Source organism: Ambystoma mexicanum, chromosome 3q (genome assembly GCF_040938575.1).
Source record: "Ambystoma mexicanum isolate Mex_15411 chromosome 3q, UKY_AmexF1_1, whole genome shotgun sequence".
Classification (NCBI taxonomy): domain Eukaryota; kingdom Metazoa; phylum Chordata; class Amphibia; order Caudata; family Ambystomatidae; genus Ambystoma; species Ambystoma mexicanum.
The window spans coordinates 380,985,377-381,006,799 of record NC_090926.1 but is presented as its reverse complement, the minus strand read 5'-3'; the positions used below and the strand labels follow the sequence as shown (position 1 = coordinate 381,006,799).

At 47.6% G+C, this 21,423-nt stretch overlaps 1 protein-coding gene across 2 annotated transcripts in view; it reads right to left on the bottom strand.

Annotated features, from left to right (window-relative positions):
* Positions 1-21,423, bottom strand: part of DCTN4 (dynactin subunit 4) — a 447,710-nt gene that overhangs the window by 21,160 nt on the left and 405,127 nt on the right. The window lies entirely within an intron of this gene.

The following is a 21,423-nucleotide window of genomic DNA, read 5'->3' as shown; positions in this document are numbered from 1 at the left end:
CGCAACCAAGAACACAGTCTTGAAGGACAGTAATCTCAAAGGACAAGAGTGCAAAGGTTAAAACGGAGCACCCATGAGAAATCTCAAAACCAAATTCAAATCCCAAACCGGCAACTGGAAATGGGATGGCGGGAATACATTAGTCAGTCCTTTAAGAAACTGAGAAATCAAAAGGAATCTTAAAGTAAGAACATTATTCAGATAAGCGCTTAAAGATAGACAGCGCCGCCAGGTAGCCTTTAATGATACCCACATGTAGGCCCCTGTAGGCCAAAGAAAGCAAGAAAGAGAAAACCATAGGAATGGAGCACTGAAAAGGATCAACATTTTGATCCCTGCACCAGTCACAGAACTTACGCCAACGGTACAGGCCGCCTGGCCGAAAGCAACACCTCCATCACGTCATCCGGGAGGTCCCAATCCTTATAACTCAACCTTTCAGATACCAAGAGCGAAGGTTGAGAGTCTTTACCTCTGTATGGAGAACCTGACCCGACCAGATCCCCGCCCCCCCACGCCTCTCCCGCGAGAGCAGATCCTCTCGTTGGGGAAGATGGCATGGAGGGCAGATGGACATTTCCAGACGGTCTGGGTACCATGCTCTCCGGGCCCAATCCGGAGCAATGAGGATCATGTGGGAACCGAACCTCCGTAGCCTCCGCAACACTTAGAGGAAATTCCCTTGAGCAGATTCTCTCGCACTTCCAGTTGACACTGGTGGCGAAGAGATCCACTTGCGGGGGTACCCCAAAGGGCGAAGATCACTTGAAGGACTTCTTGAGCCAACTCCCACTCATGAGAGAGTGTGCCCTGCATGCTCAGAGCGTCCGCCGCATCATTTTCGTTGCTGGCCAGATGAACTGCCGAGATCGAAAATGTCCTGCTGGATGACCCAGAACCAGAGCTGCATTGCTTCTCTGCACAACGGGGGTGACCCTGCCCCCCCTTTTTTGTTGAGGTAATGCATGGCCACTGTGTTGTCCGTCATGACCAGGACACTCTTCCCCTTACCAAGGGCCGAAAAGCCTTCAGAGCTAGCTTGATGGCTCTCAGCTCTAACAGATTGATGTGGGGCCTGGACTTGTTGGCATAAGCGCCCCATTCAGTGAGGGAAGCGTCCGTCACAACACACCTCTGGCCACGGTTGCCAAAACGGTTCCCCCTTCATCAGGTTCCCTTCGTTCACCCACCACAGAAGGTCCTGGGAGACCGAGAGTGGGATCTGAACAGGATCCGTCATCTTGCCGGAGAACTGCGACCACTGCACCTTGAGGACCCATTGCAGGGATCTCATCCACAGCCTGGCCTGTGGCACCAGAAAAATGCAGGAAGCCATGAGGCCCAGCAATCTTAAGAATTCAAAAGCCGGGAGACTCCGCATGTTGAAACTTGTCCACCAACTGCACTATGTGATGAGCCCTATTTCCCCCAAGGACGTATCCAACACAGCCCCGATGTACTGGAGCTTTGGGGAAGGTGTTAGGTGCGACTTCTTGAAATTCAGGGAGAAGCCCAGCCTTTGGAGGGTGCGGCAGGTGACACCGAGATGATCCAAAGCTAGCTTGGGAGAGCGCGCCTGGATCAGCCAATCGTCCAGGTAGGGGTAGACGTGAATCCCCCCTCGCCTCACGTACACTTCCACCACCACCACCATGCGCTTGAAGAAGACCCTCGGGCGGAGGTCAATCCGAGCGGCAGGACCCGAAACTGAAAGTGTGAGTCGCCAGCTGCAAACCTCAGGTACTTCCTGTGCGCTGGATGGATTGGCACATGGAAGTAAGCATTCTTGAGGTCCAGAGACACCAACCAATCCTGAAGTTGAAGGGCCTGGAGGACTTGAGAAAGAGTGACCATCTTGAACTTGTCATTCCGGAGGAGTTTGTTCAACCAACGCAAGTCCATGATGGGTCTCAATGCTCCGTCTTTCTTTGGGATCAAAAAATAAGGGGAATACCATCCCTTGTTCCTCTCCGCTACAGGCACCAGTTCTATAGCGCCTTTCTCCAGCAGGGACAAGTTTTCCTGCGCAAGGAGCGGATCTGGAAGCTTCAAAGAGTTTCCCCAGTGGATTGTCGTGAGGCCGCTGAAGGAAGGGAAGACAGTAGCCGTGGGCTATGGTATCCAACACCCACGCATCTGAAATAATGGCCTGCCATTCTTCGAGATGCTGAGACAGTCTGCCCCCAACCATGGGACATGGCCTCTTGACTGTTTGGAAGCGGCTGCGGCAGTGCCTAAAGGCAAAGAGGCAGCTTCCTGAGCGGTTCTGGCACCACGATTCCCCCGTCCACCACAGGTACCTTTCCGCTTGCCCCTTTGACTGGCAGCCCCGCTAATACTACCAAAGGAGGAGTAGTACCGAAAGGAACCTCCCCTCCACTGCTGTCTCCTAGGACAAAAAGGCAGAGGTTGACGCACGGCGGCGCTCAAAGACTTTGCCGCAGCTTTTGAAGTCTGCAACCTCTCAAGGCTCTCGTCAGCCTTGCTGCCAAATAAATGTGCGCCATTAAAGGGCATGTTGAGAAGACGGTCCTGCACATCCGGAGCAAACCCCCGACTTCCGCAACCACGCAAATATGCGTATCACGGTGCTTGCAGCCATGGATCGGCTAACACTGTCAGCCGTATCCAAACCCGACTGAAGGGATTTGCACATGGCATCCTTGCCGTCTTGCACGAGAGCAAGGAAACCATCCCCTTCTTCACCCTCGGGAATCTGCTCAGCCGCCAAGGAAACAATTCCACAGAGTGTGTGAAAACCTTGCCAAGGCACACGTGGATTTGGCTGATTTCTAGGCCATGCTCCCAGCAGAAAATACCTTCCGGGCCCAACCGTCCACGCGCTTGTCGTCCCTATCCGGAAGGATGGTAGGGTACGCCGCCTGCCTCGAGGTGGGCATAGCCGCCTGAACCACCAAACTCGCAGGAGAGGGGTGAGTAGATAAATAGCTGGGGTCGCTAATGGAAGGGCAGTATTTCTTAGTTCGATTTATATTCACAGCCGGAAGAGATTCAGGGGACTGCCAAGCAGCTGCCACCCTTTTCTGCACGGTAGAATGAAATGGCAAAACAGGGTCAGAGGACGGACCTGGATCCAAGATGTCCGTCAGATCATCCTGCACAAAGTCTTCCGGAGGACTAGCGCCAGCCCAGATACTCCGAGACTCGCGCCATGAGTCTCCTATAAGACTACTCCGCATGAGCCCCAGGCTCAGGTCTATCAAACTCCACTTCCATCATGGAGGGTCTGCCTCAACTCCTCCAACTGACCGTCACCAGAAAACGTTGGAGCATCATCAAGGTCACCAGGTTCCTCCACCTCAGACCTTTCCTCCTCTTCAAACATATCATCCAGGGGTGGTTGAAACCCAGGTCTGGGGACAGAAGAGGGCCTGGAGGCCAAAACCGGCCTCACCAACTTCGATGTAGCCTTCCTTGAAGGATCCACGATGTCTGGGTACTTCAACGGCAAATTTCGAGAACAAAAATCCCAAAAGGCGCCTATAGCGTCGAAGGCTTCGGCATCGACATCGTGATCGCCAAAGGCTTCGGCGTCGACGCAGGTGATGACGGCGCCGTGGGCTGATATGAATGCAAAGCCCGAGCCTTCAAGAGGTTGATGCGGTCTCGCTGGGGATGACTGAGACGTAGAGACACGCATGGATTGCAGGGGCGCGTTGATGCCAGTTACTTCACTGGTTTGAAGGCGTGGGAGAGTTCCGGAGAGTATTGACTCTGAGGTTCCTGGCAAAGTCCGGTAAGTATCAAGTTCATAGAGTTCAATATGTCCGATGTTTCACTCTTGTCCCCCCTTCCTTCCTTGTCTTGCAGCTGAGATCGTGAGAAGATGCTCTTGTGGCAGCTGGTGACGCTCAGTTAAGAGTCTATTACCCGATGCTGTCCGGTAAATGTTGCACGTGTTTAACGTGTTGTTTTCTCTCTTTGCAGGTGCGGCACATGAAGATATGGAGAGTTATAGAATAATGCCTCCAGCGGTAAATCAGGTAGGTCTATGGTGAGAAGAGTTATATTTGATGGTTTTCTCGGCTCACCTTGTTGTTTTCTTTTGTCCACCAGGTGCCAGAGTTCGGCGAAGAAATGATGGAGGCAGCGCTGAATCGAAAGATGCTGCGAGGACTGGCGCGTATGGCGCGGCGCTGCAGCTGGAGATGCGATGCGTACAGAAATGATGTTCTTTCCAGGTCCGGAGGCGAGATGGATCCGGAATCAGGTGAGGAATTCGAAAATAGTTTGTTTTCTAACCTTGTCCTTTTCTTTCCTCTTTGTTTTAGGAGCTCCAGATTCGAGGCGGGCGTGGCAGAAGGCTGGATGTAGACTGTAGGCACGGTGAGCGTTACGCTGCTGAATGCAGAATAACGCGAAGCATGTGCTGTTGTTCGGGCGTGGTTTAAATAGCCTCCAAAGTAGTTCCCGGTAAGAAGTTGCCTAGAACCACACCGGAGTAAAAAATAGTCCCTGTAATAAAATAGTCCCATCCAGGCCTCACGATGGCTTGGACTCACTAGCAGCATGGTCTGCATCAGGTAAGTAAAGTCTATGAACCTGGCGCCTAAGGCGCCAGGACTGAACGCAGACAGCCCCCAGCCAGGGCTGTTGGGGTTTTAAATACTATCTGGATGCCTGCTCCCGGAGCTGATGGGCTTGGTCCTGATGCCCGGGGGTAGGCATCATGACACCCATTCCGACTTCGTAGGACACAAAACCTTCCTCGAGGCACCAACCTCCAAGGAGGGCGGGGAAGGCGAGCGGTGCCGGCGCGTCCTTGAGTGCCGGGACGAGGAAGATGAGTGGCAGGACCCACTCCAGGACCGAGATACCCGGGAATCCTCCTGACGCTGAGAGTCGCCCCTCGAGTCGTCCGTGGAAACCCCCTTGGACTTCGAAGTCTGGGACTTAGCGGGCTTAGAGCCCCTACCTACCTGGAGCTTCCCCTTCCGCTCCTGCAAGTCAGCAACTGGCATTTCGAGCAGTCGTCTGTGTCATGCGTCTCGCCCAGGCACCACAAACAAATGCGGTGGGGGGCGGTGAGCGACATCTTAGACTTGCAGTCCCGACAGGTCTTGAAGCCGGACCGCGGAGTCGGAGGGTTCGATGAGAAAGACATCTTCAATGAAGAACACACGAGGCGTGCCGAGTCTCACGAAGTTAACAGGTTCACGGAAAAAAAACGGAACTGAGGCTACGGCCGCTGTGCGTCCTATTTATAACATCCTGTGACGTCCTCGACGGAGGCCCTCGAGGGCCATGGACCCAACACCATCGACGCAGGACGCCCTCTGCCGAAAAAGTTTCCAAAGTGCACAGCTGTGGACATTACATGTCAAAGATGTGGAATGCCTTGGAGGACACAATCCATTCGAAAGGGCCATGTTGGTCATTTGTTCCCAAGTATGCTCCCTCAGTGCCCCCAAAAAATTATTTCTGCAGGTGCCATTTAGTTCACTGGATGAGAATCTCTCAATCAACATCCTTGTGAGCGAGCCCGCCAAAGTGGCATTTGGCTGGCCTGGAACATGAGAGTTGCTTAAGAACAAGATGGTGGTGAGAAACCTGAAGGTGTCTCCTAACTAATCCTCGGGGATCTGTCATCCAGATGGCCAGGACACTGCTATCGCTACTGGATCCAGTTCCTGGGCGTGGACCAGCGAGGGAGGATCAACTGGATGGGGGTCCTCGAGGAGTGGAAGTCGGACACTGATGGATGAGACGCGTTATCCCCTTCTTATAACACCTTTTCCCCATCTAACCTGTAGGATACTCCCAACACTCTACCTAACTCAGCACGGCAGTTCAAGAGGAGAAAGACGGCGTGAAACTTGAGGATGACAAAGAGAAACAACCTTGCTCTTTCCGACCTAGGTCCAGGTCCGTGAAACCTCCACGCAAGGAATCGTAAGACAGCGAACATTAGCCAGCGTGTGTTATGAGGCCCTCCTCGGTTGATAACCAAGCCGAGGAGAAATGCTTGCCTCTGCGGTACCAGCCAGGTCTTCTCAGAGAAGAAAAGCCAAGCGGTTCATCACAGCCGGTGAGTCGAGGGGAGAGCCGATAAGAAACCGAACTGTGTTGAACAAAAGTAGCAAATGGCTAATAGAGGAGAAAACCAGCTACATAGGAGTCAGGCACCACGTGGGTGCTCAATCGGGAGACTCTAGGAGATTACCCAATTGTTGAAACTACTGTTACCAGAAGGCCTTGGGAAAGGCGAGAAGAGGGTCAAAGTGGTCACATGGGGGTCTAGTAAAATGTTATTTTGCATTTGTATAACGCCTTATGTACCATTGGTATAGTCTCAAGGCGCTGGTAGGTTGAACGCTCTCGGGAACCACAGTTCGAGTCAGGGGAGAGAGAGGGGAGAGAGACGTAGAGTGCCTACGTGCACCAGGTATGTGTGCAGCTGCTGTGGTTGTTACATGATAGCTGCTTCTTAACGGTAGGTGTGGTGCAGAGGAGATCAATTGAATGTGTTCAGTTTGGAGGGTGGACATTCAGACTGAGATCTGGCCGCGTTAGGCCTGAGGAGACGCCTAAGCTAGCCGGTGTGTGCTAGATATCTGTTTTTTAAGGATGATGGGTAGTTTGATGGGTAACGTTCGTATGAGAACAGCCTTACCCAATGCGTCATAGTACTTCTGTGTTCTAGTTGAATGATGGTGTATAGGAGAGAGTAAGCGAAGTAATGGGATATTGAGGTAATCAGTAAAGTGTATGCGACCAGGTACACTCAGTGAATGTTGGGAATACCTACTAAATTCATTTCTACTACAGTGACGCTATTGGGCACACTCGATGTTGGAGTACTGTCTAGATTCAACATTAGCCTAGTGATGCTATTAGGGCACACTCAATGACGTTGGGAAAACCTTCTGGATTCGACTTTAACACACTGACGCTTTAGGCATATTTTCTAGGTTCAACTTTAGCACAATGATGCTGTTAGGCACACTTTCTAAGTTCAACGTTAACAGTGACGCTATTCGGTACACAATCTAGATTCAACTTTAAGACAGTGACATTTTATGCATTTTTCTAGGTTTAGCAATTAATACAGTGACGCTATTAGGCACACTTTCTAGGTTCAACTTTAGCACAATGATGCTGTTAGGCACACTTTCTAAGTTCAACTTTAACACAGTGATGCTATTGGAGCACACTTTCTAGATTCAGCATTAAAGCAGTGACGCTATTGGAGCACACTTTCCAAGTTCGACTTTAACAGTGACATTTTAGGCACATGCACTTTATCAAAATTGTGTCTAAAATGTGGTACATGCTAACATTCATAACTCCGTATGCATGTGATCCATGCTGATCTTCACAATTCCCTCCGAGCGTGGCACAAGCTAACATTCACAACTCTGCTAAGAGTGCGATATGCTATCATTCACAATGCAGCTACGTGGGGGGTTATGCTATCAGTCACAATTCTATATAGTAATTCTATCTACGCTATTTGGCACACTTCTAAATTCAACCAAGGCTCGCTAATAGGCACACTTCTAAATTCAACTTTGCACAGAGAGGATATTATGAACGCTTCCAAATTCAACCGTGAATTCCCCCTTTCTAGATGCAACTATACCACAGATAGGCTGTTTAGGCACACTTTCTCGATGCAACAGTATCACAGCAATGCTAGTAGGCAGGCTTTTAAGTGCACTGCCACCACGGTATGAAACATTTTACAATAGTTTGGCTTCTAGGGTTGAGTGGTAGGGCAGTATGGCATGAAGTAATGGCTTCTGTCCCCGGCCTTGCCACACTTATTTATTGTTGGCTTCTTGATTCTCCTGCTGATACCTGCAGATACGATCTGGAGACGCTTCTGTAGGAGCCGCCCTTTGCCTCGGGGTCCTTAGCTGCAGGGGCTGCCGGGCAGAGGGCTGCCCCGGAAGGGTCAGTAATGGGCAATGATCTTACCAATAGGGAAGAGGGGGTGGGCTGGAAGGCGGGAGAAAGAGGAAGCGGACACAGGGAAGGGAAACCGGGGGACAAAGGGGCTGCTGGCTCAACGGCACGTGCCCAAGGTGGTCATGTCGGGCAATATTGGGCCCAGGTGCCTCTAGCAGGGCTCACTCACCTGCAATCCTCTGTACAGTTGAAAGCCTTTGACCGGCACATGATCGTGAAGCAAAGGGAAGTGAATTCTGCATCGTGAAAGACTATTCAATCAATTGTGTGATTAACAAAGTTAGCAAGAACGAACCCGATGAAGGGATGCCGATAAAGAGGGGGAGAAGATTTAAGTCCCGATAAATAGCATGTTGATAAGAGTGAACCCAGCAGAGGGTTGTCCACAGTGAACTGTTTAAATACACATTAAGATTCGTGAATGTCACAAGAAATTGTGTTACAAGCCGTAGTGAAACCGACCGAGGGAGGCAAACAGTCGATAAGGGTCTGAGCCCAGAAGAGGGGGATCCACGGGTGAAAAGCCATCACCCACCAACCCGTGAATGCAACAGAGAAAAGGCAATAGAGAAAGTCTTTTGAATACAGGCCAGCGTGAACCCGACTGAGGGAGGCTGATATTCGAGAGGTCTGAACCCAGAAGAGGGGGACCCAGGGCTGAAGATGTATCACCCAAGTACACTGAGAAAATAACTTCAGAACTTTTGTTTAACTTTTGTTTATTGTTTTGAACCCGTTAGGCCCACGGAAGCAAGAATATTTACCTACCGAAGGTCCTGATATTGCTAAGAACCGTTTGTAGATCTGAGCCCGGAATAGGGGGATCCAGGGGTGGAAAAGACATCACCCAATGTGCAAGCAGAAAGGAACTTTTGTTTATTGTTTGGACCAAATCAGGTCCTCAGAGACAAGATACTTTTTATAGAAAAGAACCACCAAAGGCCCCGATTGCTGAGACCAGAACTGTAGTCTGGCGTTGGGTACGCTCGAGAGTGTGCTGTGCTCCCGAATCCCACCTTGTCCCATGCTCAAAACGAGGGGAAGGGGTAACCCAGGCTAACACATCCCGACTTCTTATTTGTAAAGACTTCTTTCTTTCCTGTGAATCCTATCCCACACCCTGTATTTAGCGTAAGGATTGGCAATAGGTTTTACACACTTTTATTTGACAAGACGCCACTAGGACTGCCTTATTATTAATTAATGGTTGCAGCTTGCTCCCATTTTCAATTTAGATTAGGCGTTTTTCCAACCTGCATATACAGTTTAATAAACACCCTTGAACTGTGATCACTTGTGTCTGTCTTTACTGTTGCCACCATGAGTTCCTTACACTGTCCAGAAGACCATTTGTTGCTTCCTCCCCATCTCGCTCACAAGATATTTCCTTTTCCTCCCTATATTCTTCGGGTGAAGCACTGCTCCTTTCTTGTGAAGGAAAAAGCTTGTCTAAAACTTTCTCCCGCTGATCAAGCAGGAAGAGCTGGTTCCTCCTCCATTTTAGCCATGTGTGCCTCGCTTAGCACCTGCTTAATTTAGTTGCAACTAGGACTAAAAGGGTGCCTGATGGATTGATGGAACAGAGGTCTGCTGATTAAACTTTTTTACTCCATTTTGGCACATCTTGACCTGGTTTCCGGCAGCTGTTTTTCATTCTGTCTCAAGTCCTGACTAACATTGTCCTCACAGAGATGTGAAGATTAAGTCTGCATCCAAAGTCAACCACTGTGGTATTAAGCTGCTGCGGACATCCAGTCTTCCACCATCCTGCGGGTCTTCTGTCGTCGACCTGCTGACTGTCTGGATGTCTAACTATCTGTGCCCAGCAGCGCCATTAAGCTTCAGCAGCACAACCTGTAAAAGCAGAGACCTCCTTCAATGTTTTTGCCGGGATCAGCAGCCTCTTCTACATCCCTTGCTTCTCTGGGCCTCAAATCTGTCATTGATGGCAGTCTGAAGTTCATGGGTGCTCCATGTGTCGATCATCTTCCAAGGTGCCATCACTGCCACTCTGCTTCTGATCCTCTTGGTTCCTTTATGCAACCTTCTTCCGGATGTCTGGAACTCACATTGTGGGGTCACCCATCCTCAGTAGCCTGAGAGTTGCAGTTAATCCTTACCAGAATTTTCATGTGACCGGGGGCTAAATGATTGATTATAACTATGTCCCATTCTTTTTTATCAACACTTCTGAAATTCAAAAATGCCTTAAAAGTTCTCGATACATTAAACGTTTAATTTGCATAGCGTACAATACTTAAGGGTCTTGGAATTTTTTCATTTTGAAATCCATTTCAAGACTACTTACCTGCTATTTTATATGCTTTATATTCTGTCTACAGATCACTGCTTCTCACTACTAAAAGCCCTTTAAAAGTAGTTCAGATTGCACCTGCACATGTTTTCCTACCAGGATTAGATTTCTTTTGATCTTTTAGAGACCCTTTTCTGTTTTTATAATACATTTATCTTTTTTAAGTACCTACCTGCAAATGTGTACATTTCTTGATGCTTTAGTTTATACTAAAGAGAAGAATTTTCAGTCAACATATTGCAATCTTATATTGTGTCCTCTGAGGTTGACTAACAAATGTATGACCACCACAAACCCGTCCGAAGAGTGAAGGCAGGCTCCTAGTCATGATACTATTGTGAGAGTAAGGAATAACCTAGTGGCAACTGTGAGGGTGCAGGAGTAAGGCTCGGACACAAGTGTGGCATTGTTTTGGTCATAAACTTATATTCATAAAAGAAGAGGTTGGAGAAAGGCCTTTTATATCCCTAAAACTAAGAGGGGTTTTCCTGCCTCAAAGAAACTAAGGAAAACTGTCAGAATGTCCAAATGAAAATAGTCCCTCACTGTCATGTCCCAGACCCCTACTTCTCACCCTAACACTATTAACTAATGACTAACCTGCAGGGACTCCAAAACTCCAAATTAAAATAGTAGAGATAGTTCTCGCCACTTCAAATTTCTCAGCATCTCAAGCATTCCAAGGAACACAAATGTTCAGTTTCTTAAACGATATTCCAGTTACCAGGGGTCGACTCCTTTCCCCTGGCTTCTAACGGGTTCTGATTAGGAGCTTATCTTCTCCTTTTCAGTAGTGGGCAGTCTTTTCTACCCTTAGGTTTTCAGACCCTCTTATTCTCAGGTCTTCATATGGGTGAAGGTCCCAGACTTGCAAAGCAGGATCACAAAATGTTGATGTAGATTCTTGACAAACATACTTCCTTCTGGACAGTGTTTCTCGTAGGGTCCAGGCCCTCTTATTGGATCCACATGTGGGTGCAGGTCCCAGACTTGCAATGCAGCAAAACCACAATTTGATTTACTCTGCTGCCAAGTATGTGGTCACTTTCAAATGCCTTTATACTCTTCAGGGTCCCAGATCCTCTTGTGTTTTCCGATATGGGTCTCTTATATGGGTGCAGGTACCAGAATCACAATATGTAGTCACCACGGCTTGGTTAACCCACCAAGCCTGTGGTTCTCTTTCACTTCCTTCAGTTATGTTCAAGGTCCCAGACCCTCTTGTTCTATGTTTCTCATGGGAGCGTGCACCCCAGACTTGTACGCCGCGTTCAGCGTCCCCGACCCTTCAGCAATGTTTTCCACATTTCTCCCGCAGCTTCCGCAGACCGCCACCCTTCTCGGTATGCTCACATACCCAGGCTTTTGGTTCGCGTCTCCCGAGAAACAGTGCTCTTCTGCGAGGCTCTGTCAGCACTTGGAAACTTGGCTTTGTTGTTCGACGCTTTGCTTCCTTTGGCATCCTTTTTGGAGCGGATTTGCTCCGCGTCGCAGCGCTCTGGTTCGGGGGACGCCTGAAGGTTGATTTGGCTACTCTAAGACAACAGTAAAGACAGACACAAGTGAACACAGTACAAGGGTGTTTATTAAACGGTATAAATTGGTGAGAAAAATGCCTTTTCTAAACCTAAATCTAAGATGGGAGCAAGCTACGACCATCAAATAATAATAATAAAGGCAGTCCTAGTGCCGTCTAGTCTTGTCAAATAAAAGGGCCGATACAAAAAAAAAAAAAATGATTGCCAATCCTTACCGCTAAGTTACAAAAGAGTGTGGGATAGTGTTAACAAGAACAAAACAAAAAAAGCGTTCACGAATGATAAGTCAGGATGTTATAGCCGGGGTCTCCCTTCCCCACGTTTTTAACACGGGTCAAGGTGGGATTCTTGAGCACAGCACACTGCTGGGCTTCTCCAGTACGAGGCTACAGTTCCTTTCAGCGATATCGGGACCTTCAGCGGTTAAGTGTCTTTCTGCAAATGTCTCTTGCCCCCGAGGGTCTAATGTATCCAAAATAACAAATCAAAGTTCCTTTCTGTATGTACGTTGAGTGATGACTTCACCTTGGGACACCCCCTCTTCCGGGCTCAGATCCTTCTCCAATGTTAGCATCCCTCCGTCGGGTTCACTATGGCCTTTTCTCAGACTATTTCACTGGTTATACTCACAAGTTTCAATCTCTTTTTAAACAATCTTCCACTGTGGACATCCCTCAGCCGGGTTCACTCTTGTCAACACAATGTTACCAAGGTTATCATACTTTACCCCGTTCCGCAGGCATCCCTCAACCGGGATCACATTTGCCACAAATACAGTTCACTTTGCTTTATGCAATGCAAGATTTAACTTCCCTTAGCTTTCCTCTTAGTTATGATATCCTCCCTCTGTGGGCTTGGACCATCAATTCCCTGCTTTTCATTCTCTTGCTATACCTCTTAGGTTCACTTCCTACCTAAATCCGGGTTTTCAGCCCCCGATCAGGCTTCATGTACTTCAATGTTCTCGGGGCGTTACTGATCACCCTTATTCGCAGGCATCCCTCCGTTGGGTGCACATTTGCCACAAACGCAGTTCACTTGGTATTCACAATGGGTCAAAGACTTGACTGTACAGGGGCTTTTCACTTGTCCCTTGTAAGGCCACTTTGACCTCTTACGGCAGCCCTCCTAGGGCCTTCTGGTATCTGTTGTTTCAACAAAAAGGGGACCGGTCAGAGCCTCTCCCCCACCCCCGGACCACTCTGCACCCGGCCTCTCCCCGGGTTTTCTTAACAGTTCTGTAACACACAACATTCACATAATGTTGCCACTTGCAACCTAAGCCCATCACAGTTCCGTTTACTCCATCGGACTCACCAGCTGTGATGAACAGTTTGGTATTTCTGGACTCAAGGGCGGTACCATGGTAGTAAGCGGGTCTCTTCGTCTCGGTTACCAGTGTAGGAGTTCTCTGCATCACCAACACCTGCTACACCACATGTTGGCTGTGCCCGCCCTTGTGTTTCTTTTCTCAGAGGCTTCACAGGTCTGGGTCGACAAGGGCAAGGGCTCCTCCCTCCTTGTTCTTTTCGAATCTCGTTGCCTTTCTGCTCCTCTTGAACTGCCACCCTGGAACAGCTGCCTCGTCGCACGGTCTGCCTTGCTCAAAGTGTGCTCTTGTGCTCCACCTTTTATCTCTGTGGGCAAGGGAAAGGGCAGTCAGGTGTGTGTGGATATTGTCAATTGCCTGACTTTGCCAGAACCTGGTGTTGGGACATGTCAGGTAAACGGCCCTGGTGTTAGTCCGTTGTCTTTCGTGGTGTAAGAAAGTGTTTGTGTATGAAAGGGGGGTAGGAAGTTTGGAACGTGCGAGTATCCTACGGGGTAGGATGGAGAAGAGGGGTTTTAAACATCTCACCCGTCTGTGTCCCACTTGCACTCCCGAGGACCCCCATACAGGTGATACACCTGCACTAGTCCACCGCCAGGAACTGGATCCAATAGCGATGGCTGTGTCCTGGCCACCTGGATGACAGATCCTCTGTCGCCTTCAGGTTTCTCACAGTACCTGATTGCACCGTTCCTTCTTCCTGCAGCGTGCCACATCTTCCGTGTGCAGCGTCTCCTCCTGCTCTACCAGGCTTGCCAGTGCAGTTCCTGCGGCTGCCAGCTGCCCTCTACTCTACTTCTCGGAGGGTACCTCTCCCTCGGAATCCCAGCTGACAGGGATTTGAACGCCTGCACTTCCCTGTTGGTGTGGTGTGGACCAGTCAAATATTGCAGAACACTGGACCATTCACTCTGGTTCTCTGGCGTGCTCTACATCTGCGTGGGCATCTTCACAGTACTTGTGTAATCTTTACATAGACAACCAATGGTGTCCTCCCCGCCCCCCTGGTATTCTTGTCAGGTCTGAGATATTAAGTTGACTGTACAACAAAGGATGTGGGCCCTATCTGAAGATATGAAAGAAGGGTTGGTCTTGGTAAAGAGGGTGTTTGAGAGAAGCAGGATCATACATCGTTCTCTGGGAAGGGTCATCCATAACCCCATAAGGGGCTTCCTCTCCCATGTGATCCTCCCCCTGTGTACCACTCACAGGGGTACTATTGTACTGTGGATGCACCACCTTTGCCCCATGGGAAAGGTGTCATCCTAGGGGAGATGGGGCGACATCCTCAGATTCATCACACAACCCATTCCTAACACTACAAGTTGCTTTTTGTAAGCCCTCACCAAAGGACACTTGTGAAACCTCCCAGAGTTATTTACTTGCAGGTGTTTGGCAACATAGCATAGCAGCCACCATGGTCCGGGGCATGCACACTTAACTTGGCATGGTTGAATGAGGGACATGTTTTAGGCCCTGAATCCAAAGCAGCTTAAGGTCTCTCAGGGGCAAAACATAGGGCTGCACCCTTAGTGGATACTATGATTGAGACTCACTAGTCTGATTAGGCACTAAGGCCACAGGCATGGAAGCCGTGGGAGGTGTGGGCAGCTTTGGATGAAGAGGAGCGTGAAAAGGTCTCGCAGGAGAAGATGGCATTAGATGAGGAGGGGTTCTATATGTAAAAGGTGTAAAGCATGTTGCATGCAACAATAGAAGCTTCTGCCACTCTTCAAAAAATCTCTTTCTGGGAGATTTCAAAGGCAGAAGTAGCATTTCGGATTCAGGTGAAGATTAAGGTGTTTTTCTGCCATGCTTGTGGGCACTGGAGAGGCCAGTTCTGTTGACATGGACCTTGTGTGACAAATCTGGGCAATTCCTCCTTTCTTTCCAAGAGAGAGCAACCTCCTTTGAGGCAAGGGGGTGACCCTGCTAAGCCAGAACCTCCCTAGGGGTCCAGGAAAATGGGTCCTCACTTGGAGTGACTGCCCTCTAGGGGACAAGGACACCCAACAAAGAACACGGTCTGCCTCTACGGTAATAGAAAAAACGGGTAGCATTGCTGTGGATTGGGATACTCAACTTACTAACCTTTCCCCCTTGTCTTTGGCTGAAAGCAATGTTGGAATCCTAGTGAAGGCAACAGCTGATGGAGATCAACACGGCCTGTGGGAGGCACGGCAGTGAGAGTAAAGGGACGAAGAAGCTGGAATGGAGGGGAAGGAATCCTATGCAGAGGCGAGCCTCTGTCATCCAAACGCCCTGGAGGGGCGGAGCTACGCTACACCGTGAACCCAGAGGTAGCGTGGAGAGAGAGGAAATGAGTGAGACGCCAGATGGCCGGCGGATTGAAGGGCGAAAAACGCCAAAGCAGAGATGGTAGCAAGAACGTCTCGCCTGGTGGTGGGACCACACAGCAGCTATGGTGGGTCGGGGGCCTGTTAACCGATGCAGAGAGCAGGTTGGAAGAGGGAAGCCAACTCCCAGATTTCTGCAATCGCTGCAGAGCCAGACATGAAAATGGAAAAAAACACTCCTGAGAAGGTAAAGCTGGGGAGAGAGAGAGAGACAGACGGTTATGTCCCTGAAGTAAGAAACTCGATTTGATTTTGAATGATTTATAAGCACGCACCGGACAAACTTAATCATGACTGGGCATCGATGGAACAAGTAACAATAAATCTGCATTCCTCCTGATGATATACGATCAGATAATATTTGCATAAACCAGTAACTAACCCTCCGCATTCCCTAACGGAACAAGTACATCTTCACAGCCTTACGAAATGCAGCGAGTTTTCATGTCTCCAATAATAGCTGGGAGCTTATTCCAGAGTCTGCGATCCCTTTACTTACATATTTAGACCGTGGTTCGTGCAGCAGATTCTTGTTGCATGAACGTAATTGGCGGCTAGCGAGATGGCTCTGAATTTTGTCCCATAGATAACTTGGTGCTATTTAATTCACACATTTGAAGACAAGACAGAACTTTAAAATCTATGTGCTCTCTCACAGCCAGCCAGTGTATAGATCTTCTTAGATTGGAAATGGGGGAAGATTTTGCCACCCTAAACACCAGCCGGACTGCTGCATTTTGGGCCACTTGTAATCTCTGCATCTGAATGACTGGTATACACAGCAGAGCATTGCCATGATCTAGTCGTGAGTTAACAAGGGTCCCCACGACTGTTGCTCTATCCTCGTTCTCTATGAACGGCAACATTTGTCCCAGCATTCGTAAGGTGGAAAACACTGATGCACCTTTGCGCTAACCTGAGCTCCACATCCCATGTTGTCGTCCCACACAAAGCCCAGATTTTTTACTTTTTGGGCAAAGTCCAACTGTGAACCCCGAAAACAGGGTGACAGCACCTTTCTTGGTATGTCACAAATGGTGTTTTGAGGTGAATAACAACCTCTGTTACGCTAGCATTCAGCAACAGCCGATTAGCACACATCCAACGCTGTACCTCTTTTAGGCGCTTTTCCACCACCACAAAAGTCTCTTCTGATCTCTACTTTCAGGAACACCCGAGTATCAACCGCATAGGAATGAAATTTGATGCAGTGTTTCCTCAAAATGTTCATAAGAGGTTTAACATATAGATTCAAAAGTAGAGAAAGTGAAGACCCCTGTGGAACCCCACACTTTTGTAAAAAGTAGTCCGACAGGAAAGCTCCAAGCTTAACCCTTTGTTCCCTTCCAGTTAGAAATGATTCAAACCATTGAAGGGCTTGTCCCAAAACCTTTCCCACCTCCCTTAGCCGCTTCAACAGAATCTCATGACCTACCGTATCAAATGCGGCAGATAGGTCCAACATAATCAACAAAGACATGACCCCTTGATATGCCGTTTTAAGGAGATCGTCCCAAACTGTCAATAATGCAGTCTCGGTCACAAATCCTGGACGAAATCCTGATTGTAAGGGATCGAATAGGTTCTCCTGTTCCACATATTCCTGTAGCTGGGATGTGAGTTTTCTCCAGAATTTCTGCCGGCCATGGTAATCCTGCCACTGGTCTATAGTTCTGGAGATTCTTGGGCTCTAAATGTTCTCTTTTTTTTGTTGCAATGGGGTAACCACTGCCTTCTTCAAGTTTACTCGCACTATACCTGTGGTTAGAAATGTGTTCAAACTGTGATAAAGGGGGGCAATACCCGTGGCTACTCGTTTGGCTACTGAAGATGGCATTACAAATAGAGCATCATTCGTAGGGTTCAGGTTAGAAAGTAAAGAACATAACTTCTCCTCCGACATTTCAGTAAATACGAATGGTTTCTGAACCTTTGTACTATCAAAGCTAATAGCCTCACCCATCTGATTGTTCCTGAGGATCTGTCAGTGTGGCTTGAGCAATCGTTTCTCAAATCAGATCGATTTATTTACATAAAATAGTTGTTAAAAGAGTCTACCTGTAATTGAGAAGTTTCTGGTGTGGCTAACGCAGACTTAGGTTCCACAAGATGTGAGCTCACAGAGCCTATTAATTGCCTTCTCAATCTTCCCTACCATGAATTTTGATTTGGCCTCAAAAATAGCCTTTCTATACTCTTTGGGTGATCTTGATCAGCTCTAGATCATTACCTGTACTCTTTTTTTTCCAGGGATCTCAACGGTCTTCCTTTTTTAGCGAGATCTTGCGAGAACCACGAGTTGGCCACTTTCCCAGGTCTACTTTGTTGGAAAGGGGACAATTCTTTACACAGCCTATCCATGATCTTTGTGCCGTTGTTAAAAAACCCTTCGCAAGGCAAGGAGTTATCAATTTGAGCAAAGGCTTGCTTTAATTCCTCCCCCTAAATCTTTAATAAGTCTTTAGACTTACAGAACTGGCCAGTCGTACAGTTATCGTGCGCCTCAGGTGTTTTCTCAGACAGTACTAAATTAAACAATCTGGCATAATGATCTGTCCATGATAGTGGGAGCGTATCCAGGAAGTGTATGATATCGCCTCTGTACAACAATACATCAAGGCAGTGACCCTGACAGTGCGAAGTTGAGGTTAGTAAAGATTTCAAGTCTTGAGCTTCCAGAATCCCTGTTAATTCCTTCGCCTCCACAGAAGTCATATCGTCCGCCCAGATGTTGAAATCTACCAGACAAAGCAGTTCCTTATTTGTATTTTATTTGTATTTTATTTATTTCTATAGCGCACCAGGCCCAGGGGCAACCGGGCGCTTAACTTAGTTACAACAAGATGAAAGCATGACAAGGCAATGTGACAGAGTATTACAGGATTATTACAGGAAGATTTACAAAATTTACAAAATATACATTCAAACGAATATCGATAAGGCAGTGATTTACAGGATAGTTAATAAAGGATGCAGAGTAGGTCAAAGTGCAAGTAGGGCAGTAAGCTGGTGTTAGCAGTCTTGGGCGGATAGCCAAGCTTTGGTAAGGTATTTGAATTTCAGGAAGGAAGGTTCTGCTCTAAGGTCATTGGGGAGTGAGTTCCAAAGTTTGGCTGCCAGGATGGGGAAGCTGGTTCCACCAGATCTTTGGAGATTAAAACGCGGGATGTCAAGGCAGTTGGCTTGGGCCGCTCTGCGAGGTCTGGTGGAATTGTGGAAAGAGAATCTGTTTGCCAGGTACTACTCGCATCTGTGAGAAACAGATCCAAGTTATCCAGAAATGCTCTTGCAGGACCTGGTGGGCGATACCCAAACAGAATCTTTATAGCTATGGTTGGGGTACACTGAATACATGCATGCCCTATCTGGGTGAATTCATTCCACTCCAATGATTGCAAATGGGATAGACTTAGCGGTGCTCGAATAACTGCTACTCCGCCCCCTCTTTTTCCAGATCTATTTATGGTTTGTATAGCGTAGCCTTAGGGAATCAATAGATGATACATGGCCTGTGATGTATCATTAAACCAAATTTCCGTCAAAAAGATACAATCCAATTCCTGGGATTGGATGAAATCATGGATCTCTATAGCATGCTTAACTGCTGATCAAACGTTCAGTAGAGCTGCTCTGAAAATGTTTACGTTATTGTTCTGTTTTATGGGTGCACTTCCAGTATTCTTCATCCTCTCAATGCCCAAATTCCTAACTTTAAGCAACGTGCGCATGGAAAGAAACCCTCCCTTTGCACCCCAACTCCTTTAATTCTGCATTAGTATATACTATCATAGTACTTTAGCTTTCACAGTTCCAACCAGACATACAATACCCAAAGTTGCTCACCTAATTCTAAAGTGTCCAATCCGTATAACAACGGGCAGAGCTTTACGCTGCAATCCGGCCGCTAACAGGCCTATAACAGACTTCACCTCAGCGCTTCATGCTGACGCAGACCAGTTATAGGCTTTGGCGCCTTCGAGCGCGTCAGAACCAGTGCACGAGCACCGGAGAGCTGAGAAGTTTAGTTTTCCCACACAGACTATTGAATACTAATGCAGGAGCACATTCAGTCCCTCCACAGTAAGTCTACTACTTCAGGTGGGCCATCGCTTCCAGAATTAAGGTCACCACAAAATTCATCTATTAACAAGTAAAATCCTATAAGTGACAGAATTTTTTTTAATGTGACCGCACGGATCGGTTCAATCCGGTCAACCGACGCGGGCCAGTTATAGGCTTCGGCCAAAAGGGTTACGAGAGCCCGAGAAACCAGACTGCTTGAAATTGGCAGATGCCCAAGAAAAACCCTGTGAATTGAGCCAATCAGAGGGGCAGAAGTCTTTGGGGAACCCTATGAAAATAAGCAACGTTTTTCAACATTTGGAAGACAAGGAACCTGGAGGGTTTAATTACTCATAAAACAAGGAACAATTGAAAGACAGCATCCAAGGGGATAGGATCGGAATATGAGAATCATTTCTCCTGGTTAGGAACTGGAACTATTGGATTTTTTTAAAAGTAATTAAAACTCACTATAAAGAACGTGAAGAGAGGATTGTAAACTTTATTTTGATGAACCATTGACATCCACGTTGGGCTGATGAACAATATTGGGGAGTAACCCAAGTAACATTGGCCTGAAGAAGCCCAAGTGTAAAGGCTACTGCTCTGGGCCATTTTTAGGTTACTTTTTTTTAATTTTTTTTTTTTTTTTTTTTAACAGTGGTAGGGCCAGATAGGAGTTGGGCATCAGACGGAGGGCTGATTTTGATTTGGACAATTGATGAGCACCCTTAGTTTGTTAGGCATGGAAAATCTCTCATAGCAATAAGGACAGTTAGGCATTTTTATTTAAAATAAAACCTCTGGAACGATAATGTCTCGTCTGTCTCCTTCTGGTTCACCACACTTGATGGAAATGTTGTTGAGGTTCAGGACAACAACGAAAAAGTATACGGTGCAGTGTTTGTCAGCAGGCATCGTAGCACTAAAGAGTGAGCATGCATATGAAGCATATTGCAGGGGTGGAAGGAGGAGGGGGGGGGGGAAGGCGGATGGATGAGTAGATGGGGAAATTACCATGTTTTCAGTGGGTCGAAGAAGATTCTTCAAGCTAGAGAGCCTGGACAATAACAGAAGTGCTAAATGCCATGATAGATGTGTATGCCCAGACAGCCATTGCCTTCAAAATGCCTTGATTGTTTACATGTTGCTGGTGAGCCCCTCAATGTTGAGGTGTTCCTACAGCTGCGAGTGGCCTCAAAGGTCCACAAAGATTTCAGGAGTGTCAGGCTAGTGACAAGGCAGTCCAGAGGATGCGACTTTCTCCCTAATTGGCCTCTTCAATACTTTGTTTCACGGGCAGAGTCTGAAAACACATTCTCTGCTGATTCGAAACGCAGCCTGATCCTAGCTCGCATTCTTCCCCACCCCATTGTTTAACCTGCAATCACAGTATGTTCTGGCAGATCCAACCGTTTACATGCAATGGTTTTCAGGCAAACAGTACATATGCACATTGTGCTCTTTCGTCTTTGCACTCATTCCTCCACATGGCTCCAAAAAGAGTGTACTTCAAAGGAAAGGGAGGGCTAAAAAGCTAAGCTGTGTTTAGGGATCCTCTCACATGATTACTGCATTACGGGGGTTATCAAGAGGCTGCTGCTTTAAAGTGACGCTTTTAGAACTGCATTACTTTTCATTTTTGTTTTCCACAAAAGAAAGCACGAAAAAAATAGCCGTGTGCTTGGTTTTCCTAACTTTATCATTATGTGTTTTTGGAAAAAACACAACTGTTGCATAAATAATGGTAAAATCGACTCTTTGTACAGATATTTCTCTAGTCTTGCTCATATGCAAACACAGTAATGAGTTAATGGATAATAATAAAGATCCCTGGATGAAGAACTCACTGGGTCATTGGAAAGCCCGTTTATTCCAAGTCACTGCAAA